General features: G+C 39.0%; 1 protein-coding gene across 2 annotated transcripts in view; it reads right to left on the reverse strand.

The window, feature by feature from the left end:
- Window positions 1-16,224, reverse strand: part of LOC144061371 (protocadherin-15-like) — a 254,801-nt gene that overhangs the window by 234,391 nt on the left and 4,186 nt on the right. For both annotated transcript variants that reach the window (XM_077581760.1, XM_077581759.1), the window contains exon 2: window positions 14,698-15,296. The gene's annotated coding sequence lies outside the window, so the exon portion shown is untranslated. The remainder of the gene's footprint in view (window positions 1-14,697; window positions 15,297-16,224) is intronic.

The following is a 16,224-nucleotide window of genomic DNA, read 5'->3' on the forward strand; positions in this document are numbered from 1 at the left end:
CAGGAGCCTTCCAATTGTCCGCGAAGCCTCTCCAAGCTTTTGAATTGGCGACCACTTGAACATGCTTTTATGTGAAGTGGCTTTTTTTTTCTTTTTTTTTTTTTGAGGTGGCCTTGCCCTTTTACTTCAACATTTCTTTGGTTAAGTGCAAGAGCGGCTGTATAACAATTGGAAGATTGCTCTTTGACTGTTACCTGTTTGACTGCAATGCCAACCAAATGAATACTGAAAACCCCCAACGTAACAATTCAAGCTCTTTTTTTTTTTATATTGTTTTGCACCAATAATGATAGCAACCCTGGCGTGCTCGAAAGCATGCGGTTTGATGGATGGCGATTCCAGTATATGAATAAAACACATTCCGGTCCAGGTGAACATCATTTCACTGAAATAAGAAAATCATTTTCTCTCCACCGATGTCAGCGTGACCCACTGTTAAGGTAATGGCCCTCGACACATTTCACATGCATCCATTTTATTTCATCTTTCCACATGCAAAGCGGTCTCGCAAAACAAGCGGTCAGGAAATAAAATGGAACATTTTCTATTTAATTACGCTACTCAAATGAACTTCAAAGCAGCAAGTCATTCCTGCTATCCGTCGCCATTCACCCCCCCCCCCCCACCCCAAGCTAAAACCGTGTCCCCTTTGAGCAGGCCATGTTCAAACACACTTCCCAGGCTCCTTTGCTCGGCGGGATTAATGAAATATTTGATATAAAGTGTCAAAATAAGGGTAAAGCATCTCAGAAGCGCACTTGGCTAGCACAAAAAGAGAGAAAATTATATTTAATGATATCCAGCTCTAGGGGGGTGGGGGGTGGGGAGACACTTCAATTTTCTACAAATATATTGTAAATTACAAGTTTTATATTTGGAACTTGGCAATTATGTGAGCTCATTCACTCCCAGCCATTTTCAGTGAAGCAACCGTTTTGACTGATTTTGCAAGATCAACAGAAGATTGCTTTCTCTTGCTATAAAAACATGGAACCTACCAAACGAAAGATTACGAGTCTCTTCTTTCTATCTGTTTCCGTTAGCATTAGAATATGGTTTCGTCATTATTCACAAATCTGTTTAAGTGGGGAAAAGAAGTTTCTGAAAAATAGCCCTGGTTGATCTCTTATACTCTGCTTCCTCCCGCTGGCCGTCTTTGTAATAACCACCATTGCTTCAAGCATTCTCTTCAGTTCAGAGGCTGCATCAACGCCTTCTGTATGCTCTAGCATAAAAAAAACATAAAACACGTATAAATATGTCTTTGGGACACTTAAAACATTTAAAATAGAAGGTATTTATAAAATAGAAGCATTTTTTTTTACGAATAAATATAACTTTGGGAGCATGGTATTACTTAAAATAGAACGTATTTATACGTTTTTGGGGAGCAAACTAGTTAATGTTGTTAGAACAAAATAAAATTGTTAATTTTACTAAAATATGTATTTATAAACACAGACTTTAGATGTACTGTACTGGTATTTTTTTGTAAATTACCCTATCCCCAATAAAAAGATGAATAACTGCCTGTAGTTGCCACAAAATGGTGTCAAGGTAATACAGTGGTTCATGTTCCCCCATTGACATGAATGGAAATGTCATTAAGACAAGAAAAAAAATGTAATGAGCTTTTTATAATAGCACTTCATAATATTGTATATTGTATGTTGCTTAAACAGTTGCTAATCGTTAGCTTAAATGATTGCTAATCATTAGCAATGAGCTAGCAGAAGGCAAAGTTGTTTTAAGTACAAAAAAAAAAATTATTGTCAGTTTTATGTTTAGTGTGACATAAAATTTCAACTTCCAACTTAACAATGTGAACCTTTTTTTAAGAATAAAATAAAAAGATAAAAATATGCCTGTGAGTATTGTTATACTGCCTGTCGGTGTTCAAACATCTGTTGCTTAAGCAGTTGCTAATCGTTAGGGTAAAATGGTTGCTAATCGTTAGCATTGAGCTAGCAGAAGGCAAAGTTGTTGTTTTAAATACAAAAAAATAATTATTTGTTTTATGTTTAGTGTGAAATAAAACTTCAACTGTCAACTGAACAATGTGAAGCTTTTTCAAGAGTTGATCTATCCTTATTACAAATTGTCCATAGAAAGTGAGAGTGAATGTATTTTATTTTTCTCCATATGTGCCATTGCCAAAAACCAATCCAGGCTGTACACCATCACTGTCTCCCATGTGAGCATCTCTTGATTGAAATCCCCATTTTTTTTTTTTTTTGTTAATAAAATGTAGTGTTTATCTTTCTGAACTGGGGGGAAAAAAAAAAAAGATTTCTGGCATTCCAGCAGTGAAGCAATTTCAAAGCAGACAAAGTGACAGCTGGAGTTTAAGAGCAAAAAAAAAAAAAAAAACCTGTAAAAGAAAGTATGAACTTGTGCAGTCTTCTTCATAACTTTTTTCCCCCACCGCAACCCCCTGCGAAAACACCGATTGCGGGTCAAACGGAGACCTTGCATCACACGTCCGCAGGAGAAAGGGCTGGTTTGGTAAACCTCATCTCAGGAAAGCAAACACACACACGTACACAAGCTGATGAATCGCGACTGGGGAGGGGAATCCTCAGAGTAGATGATCTGAAAAGAAACCTGACGTTTGTTGATCTTCAAAAGGTTCACTTGTGGACTAACGGTCAGACACCCTTGAGGTCAAACTATTTCATATTCAACCCTATAAAACCTACATTATATGATGGGGTTTTTTTTAGGCTTTTTTCAGCTTTTATTGCAACACAAACAAAGGAGCAGCCGCTAGAATTAGCTACAAAGCAAAGTAGTAACAATATTAAAGTGAGACAGGAACAAGGTCTCCTTTCTTGTCCTCACACACACACACAAAAAAACTATGCACGTTTTACATAAACGTCTGGACTCACTTAATAATGACTGATTATATTTCTAAGTATGTTTTGGGTCGGGGGAATAGTAGAGGTTGATTAAATCACAGGATGACGAAAGACCAGACAAGAATATCTGCCTGGAGATATAAGAGACAGTCCATGTCTGTTGAAGTTAGAGGGACAGAGACTTGCATGTGTATAAAAGAGAAAAAGCGATTCAAGATATTGGAGTCCTTCAGTAAAAAAAAAAAAGTACAGACTCTAAAAATGTACGTATCCAGAAAGCAGAGATCGTTTCGACTTCGGCTGCCCACAACAAAAGTACAATCTGAAGTGTGCCGTTTCAAGGCATTGAAGAGGTACACACAAAGGACCACTCAATCCACAACATTGAGAAAACCTCCTGTAACGAAGTCCGACAACCTTCGAAAATAGACCATATGTGTGAGAGACATGTGGCATGTTTCTTGATTGACAACAGGTGGTAAGGAGTACTAGTACTTCAAGTACAACACTGTTATGGTAAATACGCTGCCTCTAAAAAAAAATTTTTTTAAAAATATAAAAAAACGCTAGCATGTTTTAGCATAATAGCATGCTACCATATGTTTTGCGCTAGCATATGTTTAACCATGCCTGCGGCCAAAAGTGCGGTGCGCCTTATGTGTGCGTTAAACCCGTAACTGAGACTGCGCCTTATAATAGAGTGCGCCTTATGGTTGGGAAAATGCGTTACTTTAAAAGTGTATTTTTATAAAGATAAATAGAGCATATGTGTGAGAGACATGTGGCATGTTTCTTGTCAGCCAGAGATAGACAACAGGTGGTAAAGAGTACTAGTGTTTCAAGTACAACATTGTTATGGTAAATACGCTGCCTCTAAAAAAAAAAAAAAAAAAAACGCTAGCATGTTTTAGCATAATAGCATGCTACCATATGTTTTGCGCTAGCATATGTTTAACCATGCCTGCGGCCAAAAGTGCGGTGCGCCTTATGTGTGCGTTAAACCCGTAACTGAGACTGCGCCTTATAATAGAGTGCGCCTTATGGTTGGGAAAATGCGTTACTTTAAAAGTGTATTTTTATAAAGATAAATAGAGCATATGTGTGAGAGACATGTGGCATGTTTCTTGTCAGCCAGAGATTGACAACAGGTGGTAAAGAGTACTAGTGTTTCAAGTACAACATTGTTATGGTAAATACGCTGCCTCTAAAAAAAAAAAAAAAAAAAAACGCTAGCATGTTTTATCATAATAGCATGCTACCATATGTTTTGCGCTAGCATATGTTTAACCATGCCTGCGGCCAAAAGTGCGGCGCGCCTTATGTGTGCGTTAAACCCGTAACTGAGACTGCGCCTTATAATAGAGTGCGCCTTATGGTTGTGAAAATACGTTACTTTAAAAGTGTATTTTTATAAAGATAAATAGAGCATATGTGTGAGAGACATGTGGCATGTTTCTTGTCAGCCAGAGATTGACAACAGGTGGTAAGGAGTACTAGTACTTCAAGTACAACATTGTTATGGTAAATACGCTGCCTCTAAAAAAAAAAAAAAAAAAAAACGCTAGCATGTTTTAGCATAATAGCATGCTACCATATGTTTTGCGCCAGCATATGTTTAACCATGCCTGCGGCCAAAAGTGCGGTGCGCCTTATGTGTGCGTTAAACCCGTAACTGAGACTGCGCCTTATAATAGAGTGCGCCTTATGGTTGTGAAAATACGTTACTTTAAAAGTGTATTTTTATAAAGATAAATAGAGCATATGTGTGAGAGACATGTGGCATGTTTCTTGTCAGCCAGAGATTGACAACAGGTGGTAAGGAGTACTAGTGTTTCAAGTACAACATTGTTATGGTAAATACGCTGCTTCTAAAAAAAAAAAAAAACGCCAGCATGTTTTAGCATAATAGCATGCTACCATATGTTTTGCGCTAGCATATGTTTAACCATGCCTGCGGCCAAAAGTGCGGTGCGCCTTATGTGTGCGTTAAACCCGTAACTGAGCCTGCGCCTTATAATAGAGTGCGCCTTATGGTCGTGAAAATACGTTATTTTAAAAGTGTATTTTTATAAAGATTACCACACCAAAAAAATCTTGACAAAAATATGTTGTTTGTGACCTCACTAGTTTAAACGTGACATTCTGATTAATATTACATTTGTGGAATATAAGTTAAGCAGCAAAATCCATCTCAGGAGGCGGCCATTTTGCCACTTGACTGAAGATGACATCAATGTTGCTCAGGACTCAGGCAACAATCAATCACAGCACACCTGTTTTCTGAAGCTGATCTGTGATTGGATGTTACCTGAGACCTGAACTACATTGATGTCATCTTCAGCATGTGGCAAAATGGCCGCCGACTGAGAAGGACAAAAAACGGCTGGATTTTGCTTCATAACTCACATTCCACAAATCAATCAGAATGTCATGTTTAGACTAGTGAGGTCACATATAACATATTATTGTCAATAAATGTGTAAAGTTGACTTCCACTTTAAAGGAGTTTAAAGCATGCGTGAGGGGTAAAAATAAAATGAAAAAAAGCATCCCTTGTGATAAATGGGGGTTCCCTTTATACAGGTAGTCGGAGGGACCCATACATTAAAAAAAAAAAAAAAAAAAAAAGGTAAATATTATTGCCAGATTATTTAATGCAGCTGCCTATGACACAATCAGCTAGCCTGGGTGAAGATCCATAGCCACTTTCAAGCGACGGCCCGAGTTTTTTTTTTTTTTTTTTTTATGAACTGTGTCCTCTACAAATGAAGAGGCTTTTGTTGCAGCTCCATGGTTGTCATGGTAACTAAAGATGAGCCGAGGCTAATTTCAGCAAGACAAGAAATAGGCTGCAAACATGTACTATAATTCATGATTGTTTAATATAAAGGAAGGTCAGCAGCCATTGTATTGCATGGCTACAAAAAACAAGTGCTGTGCGTCAGCTCGATGCTGATCCAAAGATATTGAATCTCCAAAGGGTTTCTTTTTTTTGGGCTCCCCACATCATCCTTTGGAGCAGCACACTTCACATTCACAAGGACTGAATTCCTAATTACGTCACTCCAAATTATGTTGAGTAATATTTTTCCGCAAAAAGAATGTTTTACTCTTACGAGATCGTCTTACTTTTTCCTCTTCTGTCGCTTGGAGATTTCTCGCGGCCGCTAAATTACTCATATGATTAATAAGTTGTCTCTTGTTCTACACCAAATACGCTGAACGAGTCAGCCCGCCAGAACAGATGTTACAACGGCAGAGTGTTAAATATTCAAACGCGGCCTAATATTCCAAATGGAAAGACGAGGCAGATTAAGTAAGCGGTGTAATAAAATGAATTCACTGCCCATTAAAAGTTAAAGGGCTTTTTCAAACATTTAACTGACATATTTATTTTAGTTTTTTATGCCAAATTCAATAACAGTTAGATCCCAAGCGTAAATTATTAAATTAAAATATACATTAAGTCATTTGATGAAGCTTTAAATTAATAAAAAATTACAAGTGACACTTTAAAATATGATTTAAAATATACCAAAACTACATTAAAATACAATGTTAAACAATATTAAATGTAGTACATTTTAAATATTTTAATAAGTTTTCAATATTTGATGAAAATGCAACAAACCAGTTGCATTATTTAGCAGAGTTGTAAATAAAAAAATATTTTTTTAAATAGATGTACTAGTATCTATATTATATTTACAGAAAAATAAACTCTTAAAATTAATTAATAATTTAAAATTATTTGATATTCATATTTTAATATATATATTTAAATACTTTGATAGGTGATGCACGTTATGGAGAAAAATATGCATTGATGTTTTAAAAAAAATATTTAAAAACATATATACTGGTACTCATGAAATACAACAAAGCAGTTCTGTTATTTAGATGTAATCATTTAGAAATATAATGTGTTAAATTAACTTGGAAGTATTTGTAAAAAAAAAAAAAAAAAAATCATCACATTTGTCTAAAACCAGTACAAACCTGTTCAGTTATTTAGCATGGCGCCATGATAAACAATGTCACGGAAAATTAATCCATTCAGTCAACTCACGTGATTAATCCAGCCCTTGCAAATATTTATTCTTATGGCCCCATAATCATCGTATGTAAATTCACATGATTACTCTGATATTTACAACAAATCTGCATTAACAGCGCATACATGAAAGTAACCCCCCGCCCAAACTCTCTTCGTAACTTTGACAGCGTTTGTGGGTTCAACAATAAAAACGATGCTCCCACCTGTGAGAGGAGACCTCCCGTTAACTTTCTATCGCGAAAATGTGCTCCTGCTCATTAGATGTACATTACCCGGAGGCCAAGCGAGCAGCTGCAGTCTTTATATGCATTTATTGATTCAATTTACCTAAACATCAGCTCGGGGCCGCTTTTAATTGGGGGCCATGTTGGCAGTTGCCTAATATTCCAATTCACCATCACAGCTTTTGCACATCTGGGACAACAGAAATCATCTGAAACGTTACAGTACACACGATACATTAGAATCTCCAAAGACAGAAAAGGAAGTGACATTTCTTACTGTCAAGTGTAGAAATTCAGTGTTACCTTGACTTGTAAGTGCCACTTATGAGTTTCAAGTACAAGTCATTGATTGACCAACTCTACTTCGAGTTGCATCTCGCTATCAAAATTGTTTATCTTCAAATACAGTACTGCCCCCGAATGTGGCCAACAAAAACCAAGGTCGCCAAAGAATGCACTTTCAGACTGCTATAGGCCACAATTCACCACCTGAAGCTCACATGCAGACTAACACACGGCGCAGCTCCCTCTCGGCGGCACTCGGCCACGCCCCTTAAAGGCACAACTACAACACAAATACTACAGTATAATTGCCCTTTTTACACATACTGTATTTTAGCATATTTCGTTTTTATGCATTGCGTGCCCTGAAAAGCCAATGAATGAGATTCGAACCCAGAACCTTTGCCTGTGAGACCCACATTCTATCCACTGTGTCACTGTCCCACTTATCGGCACCAGCACAGGGTAAAACTTCACACAGGAATGCCTGAACGGATTTGAACCAAGAACCTCAGGACTGCGAAGCAGATATGCTAACCACTAGGTTACACAAAAATACAATAAAATGTCAAAAAATTATTATCATAATGAGCAACATAAAATAATTTAAATGGCCTAAGTGTTCACCAAAAAAATAATAATAGTGGTTTTATTCTTAACTCATTTGCTCCCAAAAACATATAAATACGTTCTATTTTAAATATTACCATACTCCCAATGACTTAACTATACGAACTAAAGAGAATGTTTGAAGCAATGGTAGTTATTACAAAAACGGTCAGCAGATGGCAGTTGAGTATAAGAGCTCAGCCAGGGCCATGTTGCAAAAAGCTCTTTTCCCCACCGTTTTAAACAGTTTTGTGAATAATGATGAAATTTAGCTATATTCTAATGCTAATTGCTGCAATACGGAAACCGATAGAAATATATAATATAGTAAAACAGCCGGGAGCGAAGGGGGTTGCTTCAGTGAAAATGGCTGTGAGTGAATGAGTTAAATAGTAAGGCAAGGCTGGGTACCTTACAGTTACAAAACATTTTAGGGCAAAAGAATTTAAGACATTTAAAAACAAAATAAACTATGTACTAATAGAACATACAGCGCAAGAAAATGATTTTGGAAAAATCTGATTATAGAAATGTTCTCGAGTACCCCTATCCAGCCTGTTTTCCATGTCTCCCTCAGCCAACACAGTTGAGGATCATTATCAGGATTTAAAAACATTTATATATACACTTGAGGCTAACTTCATTTCTGTTGGCATCTTATTCCATTTGCGTGCAGCATAACAGCTAAATGCTGATGCGCCATGTTTGCTTTGAACTCTGGGCTCCCCGTAATTGAAGTTTACTGGCCTCAGAATAATTGATCATGATTAGATCATTTTGCATAACACAAAAAGGCTTAATATGATCCGTTTTTTCTCTCATCCCTCCTTGTTGAGGGTTGATTGAATTTGAGTTTTGTGTGACTTACTTTCAGCAACAGCGAAAAGAGTTCCCCCATGCATATTTCTCAAAGGGACGGAATTCCAAAATGTAAAGAGTCCTCAAATGTATGAGAAATGAAAGCCGCGTGCGCGCCATATTGTAGTGCGACAACACACACACACACACACACACACAAACGCAAGGTGGAGAGTACGAGGAGAAGGAATGGAACAAATCAGCATTGCATCCACAAAGCGTCGCCTTTTAATATTCACCGCCAGTCGGCTCCTGATTCATTTGGAGACTGTTGGCTTTGGCGCGCGCAGATAACTTACACTATGTGCAATCATCTCCCTTCATGCTTCGGCGGCGAGCAGGACACGGATTTCTTGCACGCAGTCCAGCTTTGCTGTGGCGAACGCGGCTTGGAGTTTGAATTAGCGGCCCAAGCTTAAAAGAAACTCCGGCTTGCAAACTTATTGACTGTTTTGACATTAGCGGCCAGTGAGGAAAATGAGGTACGGGATCAATTAGCACGCTTTGCGGCTTCCCAATAGTCTCCAACCCATCACGATTATGCGGAATTGAGTTTTATGAGCTCATAAGATCATACATAGTAAAGTTTTGGGGGGGGGGGGGGGATCTTTCTGCAGTAATGATCTCATGCAAATGAGCCATCATGCCTACCTCTATTGAGGTTACCAAGAGGGCCGGGGGCGGAGCTACGAGGTGGCTTCCTGTGCACCCGAGCCCCCATGAAAACAAAGTGAAAGCATGGGTTGTATTTTCATTTGTGAAGGCAGTATAATAAGGCAGTAATAACGGAGGTATGGTGTTCCACAGGGTTCAATTCTGGGGCCTCTGCTGTTCCTGGGTTCCATCTTTAGAAAACAGCTGTGTTTGTTTTCAAGCAGTGGTGTCCAAGTTATGACCCCGGGGGCCATTTGTGACCTGCCATTCATTTTTTTCACGACCCGCGGCATATAGTAAAAATACGTTTTAATATGATCACAATGCTATAAAAAAAAAATGAAATCTGAATCGTACTAAATGAGAATCGCGATTCTTATGAGAATTGATTTTTTGGCACACCCAAAGTCATTCTCTCTCTTTCCCCCCATTTCCTGTCAATTCTTCACGGTCCTATCAATTAAAGGCTAGAAGCAACAAAAAAAAAGAAGGGTTTGGCGAACGAGGTTACGAACCAATGCTGTTGATCTTGGATTTTGCACGATCAGGTTTTTGGTCGATGAATTGTGCACAGCAGCAAACAACACGCTGATGATCTTCCACAGATGTCACACATCTACTCCGACTTTCAGCATGCACCAAGTGAACCGGAAGGTGCATCACTTACTCGGCCCGTAGCAAGCGAGCGCAACACTAAATCCACTTGAAGTGCAGTGTCAAGCAGCCGAGTACCTTATCTTCCAAATGATTTTCGTCTGAGTGCAAACAAGCGCCCTCGCGAAGACGGAACACGGGGCTGACAACAAGCACTTGAAAGCTGATACGACCTGCCTCTGTCAATGTTTGTCAATTTTAGAAGACACGGCGACGGTCATCAGAAGCGGCGGGGAGACAAACGGCGCACCTGCACTGACTCGCGTCCTTCAAGTGGGCCGCAAGATGCTGGCGGCGCCGTCGAGTGCGCTGAAGGATGAGCCCCGATACTCGTCTCGCGCGGCGTCCGATATATGGATTCTCCCCGCGTCTCTCGTTTTGGAGTGCGGGAAGTAGAAAATAATGAAATGCAAATGAGCAGCGACTTCTAAGCTAAGTTTTGGAAAAGCAGCCAGCCTCGTCGGAATCGTCCTCCTGCAACCACTTGTAAACTTTTGCACTCGAGTGCGAGTGACTCTTCAAAACGTATTTGTACGACTCCTCCAATGGATTTCCTTTGTGGCTCCCTGGTGGTTACTTCCTTTGTGCTTATTTCCATTCTCTCGTTCAAAAAAAGAAAGAAAAACAAAGCCTTGATCACGTCTATCTGAAATGAAGCTCGCCGGTTTTTGTGCCTAAGCCCCCCCCCCCCACCCCACCCTTCGGCAAATCAGTCACCCACGCCGGCCCTGGACGCAATACTGCAGAGCATTGCAATTTCATGCACTCGGGACAGATAAATCTTTCTACTCGGCCGACCATAAATCTTCAAGAACGGCCACACAGTGTGCCACGACTGCACCTGATGCCTTTGAGAAAGGGAGAGAAAAAAAAAAAGGATCCCTTCGAAATCAGGGATGCGCCGGAGCCGCTCGGAGATCTCATTTAATTGTCAGCCCTGCTGTAAATCGGTGAAAATGAAGGAGACACATGGGGCGCCCATAACGACTCGAGGTGGTGCTTAGTGCATGACGCAAACACACAAAACAGCTTGGATCAGGATACTGGAAGGTCAAATCAGAGGGATTTTATTCAAAAGATGGCGGCAAAGCACTTAAAACGGAGAGGACCATAAAGTATCAACTCCATGCATCTAGCATGTACACAATCATGAACCCATGTTACCATAAATAACTATTCAGTCCTTAAAATATTTAACACAAACTAGTGTTGACGAAAAGGAAAGAAAAATTATTTCCTCACCGGACTAAAACCGGATCAAAGCCTTCTGTATGCTGTAGCGTAAAAAAAAACGTATAAATACGTTTTTGGGACCATGATATTTAAAATGAAACGTATTTATACGTTTTTGGGAGCAAATGAGTTTTGAATATCTTTTGGTTGCTAATGTGTTTCAACATTGTCAATATATATTCTTGAAGCGGTATTATGTAAAGCAGCCGCATCATTACATCACAATCCGGCAAAATTCCGAACAGCCCACTTAAAGACCCATTTTCAGAAAGAGGGCAGATTGCGGAAGATTCATTTGGTTGTTCAATTTCACACTTGGCGGGTGAGCAGGCACTCCAGAGACCCGACTATTTGTATACAATTCAATTTCCCATCGTGTGACCCTTTCAACATTCAATGAAATTAGCCGCCCGGTTCCTCCCAAGCGAGCGTTGATCAGGCTCGTTCCCACTGCGCGAAGCGTGACAACGGGCTGCCTATGGAGCAAGACACGGACGGAATATCAATGGCGCCTTCACAACTGGCCTCAACCACACTTGCTGTTCATCTCTTATTTCCCCCAAACGTGAGCCCGTGGAAAGAGGCCTTGACTAATGGAGACATCCCACAGCAAAAAAAAAAAAAAAAAGAAGCTTTTTAAGGATTCCCCGCACATGTGTACCGCGCTTACCACCTCCCGGAAAAAAAAAAAAAAAAACCTGTTGACACGGCACAGCGGGGTTCTCATCAGCTAAATCCACATCAGAGAAGAAGGGGTATGTGAAACACATCCTTCAAGAACGGGATAACAGGATCACGGGGGCTTTACTCATTGGAAGGAGAGGCGATGTTACGCGCAGATACGCTAACAGTATTTGGAATTTCATCCTATTAGATAAGCTCCCGTCACTTTACGGCAAACTCGGTAATACTGACGAAAGGCAGGTATTTGGGAATTCAATTGGGGTCTTTCATACCGTTAGCTCGCTTGATGTTCACGCTGTCAATTTTTAAAAAGTGGACCAAAATGGAGACATGCAGATGAGTGGGTATGATTAAGAAGTAATGTAAGCGTAAGAATGGAATAACATTGAACCGGTCAAGTTTAGCCATTATCCTTATTGTTGCTATTGGAAACATCGTACGTCCATATATGGTCAAGTTCCTATTTTTTCCACAAATCGATGCTATTGATCTGTCCGGCCCAAATCAATTAAATCTCGTGAACGTTTCAACTGTCTTTGAAGTTATTAATCAAAATTCAATTACATATTTCAATTATTACACTCCACAATTACAAAATCGGCATAATCGTAAACAAAAATAAAATATTATTAATACTAATTTTGAGTTGTTTAAATCTAGATATTTGCACCTTTTTAATTTTAAAATGACTCATTTAATAAATCTTGCTTGGTCCAAAACAAACTTGCATAATTATAGTGTTTCAAAGAAATGTACAGTATGTGTCTTAATATTTTTTTACATGTTTAAACATTTTCTTGTTTTGCACCAAAAAACAAATAATTGTCCAAATCGTGATTTCAGTTATTACCAAATTAACCGTGATTATTATTTTCTTCATAATCGAGCAGGCCTATTTGAAGTATTGTCAAACTCTGCCTCTTCTCGGGCTGCGGGAGCCATGCAGCATTGTGTCACCTCAAGAATTAAGCCTGTTTTGTTGAAAATGGATAACGATTAAGTTTTGGTGCGCCTCGTTTTATTTATTGCATCTCTAACGGCTCAAAGACGTTTGAAAGAGTAACCACGGTGGTTACATTTTGCGAAGTAATAAAGGCTAGTCTGGTCGGGATTCGGTGTGAGCAAAGAGCTGCATCAAAGAGCGTCAAAAGTGAAACTGAAAATATGTTTGCTACTAATATCCAAAGTAATTTACTTTGGCATTAAATTTAATAATCCGTAACGTTTTGCATTATTGCGTGTAAGCGCTTGAGCAGTTTGTTTAAAATGCTAATGCGTATTTGTTAGCCCGTGTGTTACGTCACGCTAGCTAATACCATTAACGAGCTTCATATGAAGGTGGCGGTTGTGTAGAATAATTTAACTACTGATTACAGTCATTTATGTAACATGGGTTCCTGATTGTGTACATTCTAGAGGTGTGGCGTCCTCTCATTTTTAAGTGTTTTGTCGCCATCTTGTGGCAACTACACGCAATTACAAAGCCCTTTTCGAGGGGGTGCCAATTATTTGCGGTGGTTTATTGTGGTTGTTTGATGTTGTTATTGGTCCGGTGAACTCCAGACAAAGTTCATTCGAGTCAACCACTACTACGATGTTGAACTTTGAGTGCACTCAGGACGTTCAGTCAAAGCTAAACGCGTCTGCACTTTAACTTTTACGCAAGGACTATTTTTGTTTTCTTTTTTTCCAAGAAAGCACCACTTTCTTTGAGCTCATGATTTTTTAATTGTGCTGTCTGTGTGTGGGTTAGACGAGTGTTTTTCTAAGCGGGGTATGCATACTACTACTGTAGAAGAAAATTGGCTCCCTCTAGTGGTACGACACCAAACAGTTAAATTGTGCAAACTGTTTTTTGTTTTGTTTTCTGTTCAGTTGTATTTAAGTTAAGTATGATTTTTAAATCTGTTGTCAAACTGTTTATTCTATAACTTGTATGCCAGTTAATTATAATTTAATCATAAGTACATTTTCTTTCTACGGTTCAAAAGCGCTTCCATGTTTTTTGTAGAACACTTTGGCTGACTATGCTACTAAATATTTAAAAGTTTTTCTTTTGGGTGGTAGCCTACTTGTGTCACAAGTTATGCAACTTTTCCTTCAACAAAAACAAATAAATAAATAAATAAAAGAATTTTGCTCCAACAATAAAACATGCCGTGTCATGGACGGGTGCCTTTTGGTTGTCACATCACATTTTCTGTGAGCTCAGGTCTCGCTCTTCGTTTCTTTTCTTTTCTTTTTTTTTATTACGCACACTCGAACGCACCTTCGCAAGTATCGATCGCCCTTAAATTCGGAGCCTGCCCTGCAAATTGCTCTCAGCATCCGGCGCTCCGGGAAGTGTGAACTCCCCGAGACACTTGATGAAACAACGCTGGGTGGGTAATAACCGTGTAACTATCCGTTAATGCGAAGATGGCTATTAAAAGATGAGTCTTTTAACAAGATTGCTGGCTGGAAAATGTGCGTAAATCTCTCTAATAAGGCACGATCCACACTTATATGGTATGTTGTGCTAAAACACCGCTTTTCATGAGATATTTACAATTTCTCATTTCAAAAAAATGCATTGCCTTACCTCAAAGGTGCATCCGCTGTATTCCAAGTGCGCCAAAGGTCATTGCGCAAATGTTCAGAGGACAAGAACAGGCAGAGATGACAAGTAGGCAGGAGTGCACATGACCTAATCCTCTTCGGTATATGTCCTTCACATGTGCTCAAGCCTATAATCTTCCAAAGGGGGGGGAGCTTTACCCCCAATCCCGACCGCCTATAATCTTCTCTCTCCCCCCTAGGCAGCCTGCCTGGTGACGACGTGCGGTTGACTTTTTTCAGCGCGCACCGGCTGAAGTTGAAGTGATGCGTTCAACGGTCCAGGCGACTCTGGAGCAAAGAGTGGTTTCTCCTTCCAGCGAGGGAGTTTTCCTGGTTGCATCCCTGCACTGACAGGTGGCTCACATGGTCACACGCTCGCTCACGCACGCACGCACATCCATTCACACGGCTGGAGACACAGTGGAATTCGAAAGGGAGACGCACAACCTGTGAGTCGCTTGGCTCCGCTCGCTCCCCCCCCTCTCTCTCTTTCTCTCTCTCTCTCTCATCGCTTTCCTTTTATTGCTCTCTGGCGCCACCCAACGATGAGTTTAGCTTATTTAGCTCCTCGGTGGATTTGGGCTGTAGTGAAATGACAAGAAATGATGTTAGAGAATCACTTTATGCAGTGAACATAGTGAAAAATAAATAAAAATCTAAATTGTAAAAGTCTATATATATTCTGTAAATGTTTGTAACATATACATACATAATTTACATAATATACATAATACATACATAATACATAATAATACATAATCATTAATCAAAAAATTATTTGAACTATTTATATTAGTTTAACATTTTTTCCACTTTTGTTAACAAGAGTATGAAAATCTAAAAATAAAAAATATATTGTATATTTAGAGCAAATTTTTGATTAATCGTGAGTTAACTAGTTAATCCATGCGATTAATTACGGAAAAAAATTAATCATCTGACACCCCAATTTTTTAATAATCTTTTATTCTTCTTTTTATTAATTAAAAAATATATATTTTAATTTTTTTCAATAAACTTTTCTTTTTTCTTAAAAAAACAGATTATTAAGAAATTAGGGGCATCAGGCGATTCATTTTTAATCATAATTAATCGCATGACTTCACTCGTTAACTCACGATTATTCACCAATTTTATACCTGTTCTAAATGTACAATAAAAAAAAATCTAGGTTTTGTCACAAAATGTATTGGTTTGGCGCCATTTTGTGGCAGCTTTGCGCCAAGGAACTATTTTAAAGTCATTTGAGGAGCGTCATGTAGTGATTTGTCGCCATCTTGTGGCATCTATAGGCAATTTTTGCTATTACTTGCTAGTTTAGTTTATTTTTGGCAACTTATTCCATTTGCGTGCAGCCTAACAGCTAAAAGCCGCTTCACCATGTTTGCATTGAAACCAGGGCTCCTCTAATTGATCTGCAGACCTCAGAGCCCGGCTGGGTTTATATTCAATTCGCTTGAATGTATTCGGGACCCAAAGCATTCGGTGATATAGCAGAATTTTAAAATAC

The sequence above is a fragment of the Vanacampus margaritifer genome, chromosome 12 (genome assembly GCF_051991255.1).
Source record: "Vanacampus margaritifer isolate UIUO_Vmar chromosome 12, RoL_Vmar_1.0, whole genome shotgun sequence".
Taxonomy (NCBI): Eukaryota; Metazoa; Chordata; class Actinopteri; order Syngnathiformes; family Syngnathidae; genus Vanacampus; species Vanacampus margaritifer.